Source organism: Ursus americanus, chromosome 4, assembly GCF_024610735.1.
Source record: "Ursus americanus isolate L20-20 chromosome 4, mUrsAme1.1.p, whole genome shotgun sequence".
Taxonomy (NCBI): Eukaryota; Metazoa; Chordata; class Mammalia; order Carnivora; family Ursidae; genus Ursus; species Ursus americanus.
Genome location: NC_142130.1, coordinates 95,853,652 through 95,863,074, shown reverse-complemented (window position 1 = coordinate 95,863,074; position 9,423 = coordinate 95,853,652). Strand labels below are relative to the sequence as shown.

The following is a 9,423-nucleotide window of genomic DNA, read 5'->3' as shown; positions in this document are numbered from 1 at the left end:
CTCTCTCTGTCACACCAGGACACAGGGAGAAGGTGGCCCTCTGCCAGCCAAGAGGAATAGATCTCGGACGCCCGGCCTCCAGACCCAGGAGATGGTGCGTTTCTGTTGCTTGAGTCCCGCGGTCCGTGGCATTTTGGGACGGCAGCCCACAGCTGAGTAAGATGGAGTAATTTAAGGAGCGAGTGACATTGGTGACAGGAAGCACCCAGTGCCCTCAGTCTTGCTGGTTCTGGGAGATGCGGCAGAAGATGGGCTCAGAGCCCCCGGGGTGAAGCAGAACGCTCCCAAGAGCAAAGCCAGAGCCTGCCTCGGAGGGGCCGCGAGCGCACACTGCCAGCCTCCACGGTGCGTCCCACTCCCACTCTCCCCGCAAGCAGCTCAGTGCACAGGGTCTCCGGCAGCCCCAGGGGACACAGGAAGCTGCTGCAGACACATGTGGGGCCCAGGGGCGGGGGTGCGCAGAGAAATCGCGGTCACTGCCTCTTGCTGGCGCAGCCGTGTACCTTCTCCCACGGGCACCACGGCCAGCCCGGCCCGTTGGCCTCCTGGAGCCGCTCAGCAGGAGGCGGGAGAAGGGAAGTGGGGACGTGAGAGGCTGCTGTCCATGCAGAGAAGAATCAAAGCCACGAGAAAAGGAGAGGACGAGACAGAGAAATCGGCAGCACAAGTCACACTGTCCTCGGTGTTGGTTCTTTTCACTGACAACCTGCTGGCAGAGTCAGCCCTTCTCCCTTCGCTCACTCATTCCCGGGCCGTCCACTTGTGCCCCCCCCACCCCCCACCAGGAGCGCAGCCATGGCCGGGGCTGACCTGGCCTTCCAGTCTGCTGTGGGTTACGTTGTGTCCCCCAAAAAGAAGTGTTCAAGCCTACCCGTGTACGTGCGAGATAAAGCGTTTGCCGAAGCTGTTGAGTTAAGGGGAGGTTATGCTGGCTTGGGCTGGACCTCAATCCAGTCGCACTGTGTCCTCGTAAAAGAGAAACATGGGCACCCACACACAGAGTGGGAAGGCCGTGTCACCACAGAGCCACGGACTGGAGTGATGACAGCGCAGGCCCAGGGACGCCAGGATAGCAGCCAGCACAGAAGGGAGCGCGGCCTGCGACACCTGGATTTGGGGCTTCTGGCCTCCAGGTGGTGAGAGAACACATTTCTGTTGGTTCAAGCCCCCAGGGTGTGGCGCTTTCCCCGGGCAGCTCCGGAGATCCACAAAGCAGAGGACAGACATTGAACAAGCTCACAAGCGGTCATGTCGCGACGATAGTTATGTCCCCACGGTTGGGAGCTCAGACCCGCAGGGAGCGGGCACAGCCTGCGAAGGCTCTGGGCAGGGAGCTGGCTTCCTGCAAGGAATCTATTGGGGGGACGGTCCCCAAGGCTCAGAGGGAGCAGGTGAGGTCCCACTCGTCCTTCCAGCCGTCACCCAGGACAGGTGGCATCGGGGTCTGCGCCTCTCTGGGATTGAGCACCTCCCCTGCACCTGTGCGCGAGGGGTGACCCCTCAGGGGTACGAGACAGGGCCTCCGTGTCCCTGAGGGCCGGGTCAGTTTCAGGAGGTATTTGGGTCAGATAATGAGGCCTGTTAAGCACCGGAACACTTTATCTAGAGGCTGTGACGAGGAACGGCTGGCACCGAAGGGACCTGCCTGAGGAGGTAGGGGGCCCCCCACTCCTCTGGCCCCCCAGGGGCACCCACAGGGCCCCACCTGCACACCTCCAGCCTCAGAGTCTGAGATACAGCCTCACCAGGGGGCGGCTTCAGCTCCGGGCTGCAGGATACGGAGCCAGAAGGACTAGCGGCCACTCTGGAAGAAATGGCCCTCGGGCCTCATGATCCAGCTCCAACCCCAGCCCTCCACTCACTTCCTGGCAGGCTGGGGAGGACCTCCCTCGGGCTGTGTCGCCCTCCACACACAGGGAGTGCTGCCCCTCCCAGGTGGTCCTGAGCACATGATCGGTGGCTCATCAAGGCTGGTGTCCTCGCTCCTTCCTTATGAAGCTTAAGGACAAGAGTGACCATGAGTGTCAACTATAGTCACTCCCTGTGTCAGGGACCCACTGGCCTAATGGACTCCTTGCCATAGGTCATTCCGGGACAGACAGGTGGGCAGCAAGGGCCTGGCCACACTAGACCCAGATGGGGGCTGGCCAGTGCTAGGAAGCTGTCCCCACCGGGTAGCAGGCAGGGAAGGCTCGGCCTACGCCGGGCCAGGGGGTCCAGCAGCAGGTGGTCAGGGTTGAGGCAGTCGGGTGACAGCATGGTAGCCAGGACTGCATGAATCATGAGCACACGGATGACACAGACAGGGACCCGGGACAGGGGGTTGGGTGGCTGGCCTCAGGGAGGTCTGCCAGTGGAGGCAGGGCTGGCCCTGGGCCCAGAAACTGCCGGCCCTGGAAGGGAAATGATAAGGGCTGTCGTGGGATGGCGTGGGCCCTCGAGCAGATCGTCACAGCCAGAGCACAAACAGATGCAGAGCGGAGCGGCAGGAACTGGGTCCAGGGTCCAAGCCAGCCTGAGGTCGGAAGCCAAGGTCAGGTATCACAATTGGGGCCAGGCCTGCGGAGGCCATCAGGTCAGCGTTGGACCAAGAAGGAAACAAATCTTGGTCCAACTGGCCCTGGTGAAAAGCCAGTTCCTGCTGTGCCTTCCTGCCCTGCCCCAAGCCTGCCCCATCCCTCTTCCCTCTGGGTTTTTGGTCCCTTTATCCTTTGTATCCATGGGAGTATTCTTTCTATCTGCCCTGAGAGATGGTGCCAACGCCATGGGAGGGATCGTGGCCAAGACTATGTCTTCCTGGTACCCAGCCCAGTGTCTAGCATATGTAGGGACTCAGTAAGTGCTTGGTGACTGAGTGGCCTTGGGTCAGTCCTCCTGAACATGAGGGGATCGCCAGAAGAGAGGTGGCCTTCCCCTACCCTCTGTTCTGAAGGCAACTTATTTTCGGACACACAGCCGGCCACACTTCCCAAAATAAACGGGCGCACTGTGGCATGCGGGCCATCAGGAGAATGTCTGCTAACCGGTGGTTAGGGCTCAGGCCCCCTCACCTTGTGGCCCCTTCTTCTGGGAGATCCCAGAGGGGGAAAGCCCCCTTCTCAGCAGCGTTCCTCACCAGCTTCCTGGCGAGGGAGTCCAAGAGAGAGGGGAAGTCACTCCCAGCCGAGAAACGGATGCTCAGCGGGGCACCTGTCTTAGAAACAGACTTAAATTTAATCTTACTGTGTATTTTAAGTTCTCACAGGGTGGCAATTCCCCCTACACTACCTTGCACTTGCCTCCACTGCTTTACAATCCCAGACCCAGGACACAGCGTGGCTGCATCCCAGGACAGAGGGTGGCTTGGAAGCCGGCCCTCCCCTTCATCTCCCTGCCTGCTCTGCTCTTCCAACCAGCGGCGGACAGGCCTGGGGAGGACCTGACTCAGGGCTGGCCCCACAGGGCGGCTCTTTCTGGCGAACAAGGCAACCCCCTGGGAAACCATGGGCTGGCGTTTAAACCAATAGCAGCAGCAATACGGTGCAGAAATCACCGGACACTCAGCCCCGAGGCAAGGCGCTGCCTTCCCGGGGACGGGAAAGTAAGGCGGCCACAGTCACCCCTGCAGGGTTTGGTAACGGGTTCTCAAAACTAGGAACTTCCCTCCAGATGACTAAGTCCTTTTCTATTTTCCAAAGGCTCTGGCGCTCCGTCGCTTTGTCGAGGCTTTTCTGGGGAAGGGGGGGCCTGGGGCTCCAGTCCCAGCATTTGCAGAGCAAATAACCGAGTGTTTACCGAGCAGCGTTCCGTGGTCTGGGGCTTGTATAAATAAAACATAGACAGATGAGAAAGTCCAAATGGAAAGACTGGCTTGGAATGTCCCACTGGCGGGGGGCGGGCCGCGGAGGGCAGTTTTCCATCCCAGAAGGAGAAAGATCGCGCAGTGTTTCCAGCACGGTTTCCAGAGCCTCTGCAGAACGCGTTAGAGAGAAACGGTATACGCGGCCTCTGCCTCCTGTGAGCATCTCCACGGAGGGTTCGAGCAAGTGGGGGCTACCCGGGCAAGGAAGAGATGACACCCAAGGATAGGAGGTGCTGTGGGTGGGACCCAAATTCGGGTCTGCTCGGAAGCTCCGAATGTCACTTTTGGGAAATAGGGTCTTGGCGATGTATTGAAGGTAAGGTTCCAGAAGGAAACCGTCCTGGATCAGGGTGGGGGGGTCCGAATCCAACGCCAGCCCCCCTAACACACAGAGGAGGCAGAGACCCCTGCCCAAGAGCACCAGCCCAGCCCCCGGGGCCCCAGCAGCCGCAGGGGCGGGAGAGACCCTCTCCTGGAGCCCTGGGAGACAGCCGGCCCGGCACACACCTTCATCTCAGACTCTGGCCTCCAGACTGCGGGACAATTAATTTCTGTGGTTTTAAGGCACCAATGTTGTGGTAATTGGCTGTGGCAGCCACAGGACACTGCTGGAAACGGAAGGGAAGGATCACATGGGGCTTAGGCAGGCTCCTGGCCCGGGTCGGCTGCTTCTGGGTCGGCTGACGGCTTTTTTTTTTTTTTTTAAGATTTTATTTATTTATTTTGAGAGAGAGAGTGTGTGCACAACGTGTGGAGCCCCACGCTGGGCTCGATCCCATGACCCTGAGATCATAACCCGAGCCGAAACCAAGAGTCAGGCGCTGAAGCCACAGAGCCACCCAGGCGCCCCCGCAGATGACTTAACACAGTCCCTCGGCTTGGGCTGGCTCAGGGGCGACCGCAACGAGGGGAACTAGCCTCCCCCTGAGATGCCTTTGCTCACGAAAGATGAGGCCTCGGGATGCGAGGACCAACCGGTGCAGATTTATTTCAGTGATTTGCCTCCAGGATTTCCAAACTCTTGGAGAAGATTCGATGGGGACGCTGTGGGCGGGCCAGCGATGGAGCGGAGGCTGGACCAAGGTGTTGCCCCCTCCTTCGGCCTCGTCCTGCGCCTCTCGGCCACACGGGGAAGGCGGCACTCGGTCACAAGTGCCCAGAGAAGGCAGCGTGGCCTGGGGGCCAGGACCATGCCAGGCGGGGTCTCACCGTGCTCCACGCAGGGGACCAACACGAGGGAAGAACCACAGCGGCCTGCTGCTCACGCGTGAGACCACGGACGCGGCCACAGCCTCCGGGGCCTTCCTTCCAGAGCTGAGACCCAGCGACGCACGAGAATTTCAAAGTCTCCTGTTCTCAGTTTTTATAAAATAGAATAAAATGGCCTCTTGGTCATGCAATTTACCCTCTTGGAAATGCCTTCTCTTAGACGAATGGAAGGGGGGAGGGAGGGAGGAAGCAGAACGGGTGTCCCAGAGAGTTGGCCATCTCCTAGGCCAGGGCCTTCTGCCCCCACTGCGCTCTGTGAGGGCGTCCGGCTCCGGCCTTGCACCTGCAGGCCTGTCAGGGCCTTGTGTGGAGCTCGGCGGAGGTCAGTGGCTGCCCAAGAGCCATAGCTCTGTCTACAGGGAGGAACGGGAAGGAGACCCTCCCACCATCTGCTCCCCGGAGCCCCAGAGATGAAGGAGAGGTGGAGGGGGCTGCGTCTGGCCCCCTCGGCCGTCTGTTCCCCACACAGAAAGTCCTGGGACTTCCTGTCCAGCGGCACTCCCCGTGGCTCCACCCGTCTCCGTGGGCCGTCCAGGGCGGTGCTGGGACTGTGAGGCAGGCACTAAGGCTTCACTCTACCTTTCTTGGGGGTCCTCCCCCCGATTCCAAACTCCCCAGCATCCTCCTGCCTGCCCAGACGCACGACCCCCACTGCCCCTCACCACTCACTCGACCCCCAGGGCGCCAGGTCTGCCCGTGTGTGGACGAGGTGTGGGGTGAGGGCACCGCAGGCCGGGCCACCTTCTGCTGCCTGCCCCCCCACCCCCCACTCCGCCCAGGACACCCACTCCGCTCTGGCTAACACCAGCCAGAGTTTGGATCCTCCTGGGCCCCTAGGGACCCACGGCTAATCAGTGGACGTCCACACAGAGGGGTAACCTGCTGATGGAATGTGGACGTACTGGGAAGGGGGGCGGAGGAGGAGCTCCCCTGGGGGGACGGAAGCAGGAGTGGTGGCCAATGCCAAGTGTTTGAAAGTCTGTCATGGGGAAGAAGCACAGATTTATGTAGAAGAAAATAAAAAATGAGAGCAAGGGACAACAGCTGGAGGTTCTCCCCACGTCCAAGCGTGCTGACCTCCGAGGAGGGGACCTTTGAACTGACGACCCCTGAGGCAGCCTGGCTCTGCCCCCACCAGCGGGGTCACCTTAGACCAGCGTCGTCCACGACGTGAGCTTCATTCTCTTGTCCTGCACGCAAGGTGCTGGCAACACACATTCAGGAAGGCGAGCCCATCTCTAAGGCCGCCCAGCAAAAAATCGAGTGGGTGACCCCAGCCAGGCTTAGTTAACTCGCAAGTGTCTCCTAGTTACCTACAAAGCACCTGGGCCCTTTTGCTGTGAGATAAAAGTGTAATAAATGTTAAAAAGGTGTTTTTCAGATTAGAGGCAGGCTAAAAACACCTCTCCAGTTTGCTCGTGGTCCTTAGCTGGAGGTCCTTGGCTGGAGGGACACAAGAGCCCTTAGCCTGAGGTCAAGCAGGAGGCTCTGGTCTAAATCCTGCCCTGGCTCGGGGCCCAAAGGGTATGGCCAAGGCATCTGCACCTTACGGGCCCTCTCCACCCCACACTGGTCTGCAGGAGCCCCCCCACAACAGGCGCTGAGTTTGGGAGTGACCAGCATCGCTCTGGACAAAGAATTATTCAGTTGTGGGAAGACAGGCTGACCCAGTCCAACCTGACTTTAGTTTAGCTGGGAAGCTTTCATTCTTTCACAACGAGGGCAAGATTTGTAATTAAATTCACAATCAAAGAGCCTGGCCTTTTAACACATGAGCAGAGTCCGAAACCAGATTCAGGAGTGGAGAATGGGGCGCCACAGTCTGAATAAGAGACCAGGGCAGGCTGGAGTCAGGACCACGGCGTTTTGTAAGGGCAGACCCAAAAACAGGCTCTTGGAGCCCACCCCCCATCCCCACCCCGACGCCAGCCACACGCCATCTGCCCAGGTCGGTTGGGTTTGGATTTTGTTTGCTGAGCGGTAGAAAGGAGCTGCGGATTCCGTCTGTAAATGTTCACGCCAGTGGTTGGGTCTAGTTTTATACTTCCCTAAAGAAAGCGAAAAGAATGCCTTCCCTCCATATCACTGTGGTCGTGACAGATGAATGTGGTGTTCCTGGAAAGGGTCCTGGACTACAAAACAAGGTAACCATAAAGGGCATTATTCTAGAAAGGACAAGAAAGTTCTGCTCATTTGAGGGGTTTTATTTTTGGACTCATCATCAGTGGCTGCATCTTCCCCCCAAAACGCGTCCTTCTGTTCCCCAAAGGAAGTAATCTCTGGACAAGTAATTATTTCACAGCTTTTCAAACCTTCCAGACCTTTGCGATGGAGGAGACACAGGCAAAGAGCCTCCCATATTCATCCCGAGAAGAGAATTCGAGAGGACAGTGACAACGGACCGCACGTCTGGTAGCCACTGATGCGCTGGGAAGAGTTGCAGCGAACCCGGCCCACGTCGTGTCCTCCTGTTCATGGGGCTCTCCGCCATCATTTGTATTTGAGCAAACGTGCTGATGGTGGAAGTGCTAACCGGACCGTGTCAGAGAGACACACCAAGCGTTAACCACGTCCACCTGGTTTAGCTTTAAAAGGGGCGTGAAATTCCAATATGGACAGTGGATCGGAGACGAGATTGCAGTAATGTTAAGTCTCCTGATTTTGAATATAGGATGGTGACTAAGAGAATGAGAACATAGAGATACACAGACATATCACATGTTCGCGTGAAGATGTGTACATAGAGACATGCACGCACATATATGAAGATCATGGAGACGGAGTGTCTTAGCCCACCCAGGCTGACATCATAGACAAGAGAACGTAACTCTCACCGTTCTGGAGGCTGGGAGTCCAGACCAAGGTGCCCATGCGTTGGATGTCCGGTGAGAGCGGGCTTCCTGGTCCAGCGGCGCCATCCCCTCACCGTGTCCTCACATGTGGCCAGGGAGCTCCATGAGATCTCTTTCATTCGGGTGCTAATCCCACTCAGGGGGGCTCTATCCTGCTGACCTACTCGCCTCCCAATGGCCCCCCTCCAAACCCCATTACGTGGGGCATTAGGTTTCAACATAGGAATCTGAGGAGGACAGAAACATTCAAACCATAGCATAGAGATCATATTATATATGAAAAGATATAAAGACATACTATTTCTCTCTCTCTCTCTCTCTCTCTCTCTATATATATATATATATATGTGGATATATACTTAGAGATTATACTGTAAATATATAATATATACATAGAAATACATAGAAAGACAGTTTATATACATATCTAAGAAAAGGCATATATGCATAGATGGAGATTATAATATATAAATACACACACACACATGTGAAGAGATATAGAGACAGAGGTTACTCCATATCTATAAGATACAAAGATAGGTATTTTATGAAATATATACAAAAAAATACATACATAGAGATTATGTATAAAGAGATTATGCCAGAGAGAAAAGGTATTAGGCAAATGGGACAGAATTCTAACCATCGGTGAGGCATTTGAAGGGTACCAGAATTTCTTTGTGCTGTTCTTTGTACTTCTTCCTGAGGCTGAAATTAGATACCGCAGTAAAACCTTCCCACATCCTCGTGGTGGTGCTAGGGTTTATGAAGTTTCCGGGGACTCAGTGCCCTGGCTCCCCCGAGGATCTGGGTCCCACACCCAGGCGGGGCCGGCTACCCGCTTCAGAGCCCGGTGCAGTCCACCCCCCAAAGCCATGGTAAGTCCCCTGGGTTCCACAGTGATAACCCCAGCGCCTGCACCAGGCCTCCACGATTGCTTCCCCAGAGAATCAGACTCTGAGCCCATTTTCCACGGTCCTTCTCCCCACCAGGCCTCCTACAGGTGCCCTGCTCGGGAGCAGAACTCCAGCATGAGGAAAAGCAGTCATGAGGCCCACCTGCATACACAGGCAGCCACTCACCATCCAGGGGTCTGAGCACCTGTCGTATTCCCACCCTGTTTCCACTCCATTCATTCAGGATGCCATGACTGAGACCCTGCCTCGTGCCATCAGCCCCTGGGTCAAACTCCCAGCTCATATTGGGAGTCCCCGGGGTCCCCAAGGAAGGAGGGTCTTCTCTGTTTGGTTCTCCGGGGCTCAGCTTTGAGTTGGTCCAGGCCCCACTCAGCTCCCCAGGCATCCTTCCGCCTCCCCTTCCCAGCTGGACCCTGCTGTCCTCCACCCTCCGTGCTCAGAGCCCCTCACTCTGCCTCCTGCGTCTCAGTTCTCCTCCACTGCTTCTCTCCTCCGGATGCCTCAGTCTCCTATCCTGCCTTCCCCACTGAGGGGTCAGTCGATC

The 9,423-nt window shown here is 57.2% G+C and overlaps 1 long non-coding RNA gene across 1 annotated transcript; it reads left to right on the top strand.

The window, feature by feature from the left end:
- Window positions 1-3,915: 3,915 nt before the first annotated feature.
- On the top strand, window positions 3,916-5,241 carry LOC123802685 (uncharacterized). Its single transcript, XR_006782608.2, has 2 exons — window positions 3,916-4,157; window positions 4,850-5,241. It is a non-coding gene; the product is annotated as an uncharacterized LOC123802685 (long non-coding RNA).
- The last annotated feature ends 4,182 nt before the right edge of the window (window positions 5,242-9,423 follow it).